We start from the raw sequence: 1,662 nt of genomic DNA, 5'->3' as shown, positions 1-1,662 counted from the left end.
GCCTGCCTCCAGCCGCCTTCTGGTTAATGAGTTATCCAGCCTGGCACTTCGGTTGCGCCAGCGAGACCAAGTCTCGGCTTTGGTTAATGATTTGAGCCGAACCGACCTGCCCCCCGCCTCCCCCGGGCTGAACTCGGGCAGGTCTGCCGATTTCCCGACTCCTTTCGGGGCCTAATCGGGTCGCGCGAGCCGCCTGGCGCGACCGGGGACATGCCCCGGCCTCTGCCAGGCCTCGGGCTGCCGTTTTTGAAGCCCGACCAAAAACCCGAAAAATGGACAAAAATGGAAAAAATTCCCGCCCAAAAAGGGTGAATAGTCGGTTGGGCGGCAGCCCTGGTCGGTCTCTGCAGACCTGGAGGCTCGAGACGTGACTTTGGAAAACTCACCAATTCTCGATCAGCCACCTCCTACCTCTGTGCAGGTACCCCGCCAACCCCCAAGGACAGAAATGACAAGTGTCAAGTTGGCGGGACGGATTTGACTTCGGTCGCCGAGCCCTGGAACTAATTTCCCGCAAACGGCTTCGGATTTAGCTCCATCCAGACTTCCGGGACGAAACTTGACAGGCCGTATCTCCGCACTCCCGGAGCGCAGCCGCACCGTTCCGGCACCCATCGACGCGGCTGGCCGAGCCCGAGCGAACGCACCCCACGGCGGACGGCTAGGCCTTTCCGATTTTTTCACCCTTTTTCCCGAAAAGATTCCAACAGGCAGGGACATTCGCCCGACGGCTTAAAGACATGCCCTTCTGCCACACTAACGTCCCCGCCTTCGTTTGGCTATGTTGGCTTCGTCATTTCCGTCTTTTATTAAAGATACCATCTTAACACGCCGGTTAACCATTTGCCAGAGTTTTCGGTTAATGGTTTGCCACCTTCAACCCATTTGGTTAACCATTTGCCGCCGACAATTTTCAGTTCATCAGTTGCCACATTCAGACTTTCTTCTCCGGTTGCATTTCGCGGACTTCCAGCGCGCTCGGCTTCGGGTCGGCCCGCAGGAATGTGGTAGCGTTCGATGCCGCTTGCCTTCCTCTTCCCCGCGCCGCGCACCCGACGAGCACAGCTGGCCCACCAGCGGAGATAGCCGTCGGAAAGCGGTCTCCAGCCAACGGCTGCACCTCCGCCGGCCAAAGAGCCGGCCGCACGCCGTCGCTGGCCTCCGGTGCGACCCGTCCGGCCGCAGCGGACGCTCTTTACCCGCGCCAGTTGCCACGTTGCGTCGTCATGTTACTGCCCAAAGACTGCAGCGGATGCCGGTTGCCCGGCGGGCCAAGCGGCCTAGCGACGCCGTGCCTCGTCCATGCGGGAGCGGGCTGACACCGCCGCCTGCGGCGCCGCCGCCGCTTTCCAACGAGGTATGGCCGACAGCGGTCCGACACGGGACGGCGGAGAGATCCGCATTTCGGCCCCGGCCGCATCAGACAGCCAGAACTGGCCGACCGAAGTTTTCCACCCGCCGGCTGGCCGATCAAGCCCGCTTCCGAAGAAAGGCGCTCGGCTTGCAGGCCGCTCCGCCATCCAGCATCCCTGGCTGCCCGGCACAGGTTACAAGATGCACCCCCAATGACGCAGCAGACCATTGTCGCTCAAGCAGCTTCATGCCGCCAGCCCAACAACAACGGCGACCAGCACCACCACGACCAGCAGCAAATTGCCCTCC

The sequence above is a fragment of the Pristiophorus japonicus genome, unplaced genomic scaffold (genome assembly GCF_044704955.1).
Source record: "Pristiophorus japonicus isolate sPriJap1 unplaced genomic scaffold, sPriJap1.hap1 HAP1_SCAFFOLD_2158, whole genome shotgun sequence".
NCBI classification, from domain to species: Eukaryota; Metazoa; Chordata; class Chondrichthyes; family Pristiophoridae; genus Pristiophorus; species Pristiophorus japonicus.
Note: the sequence above shows the minus strand (reverse complement) of the source record.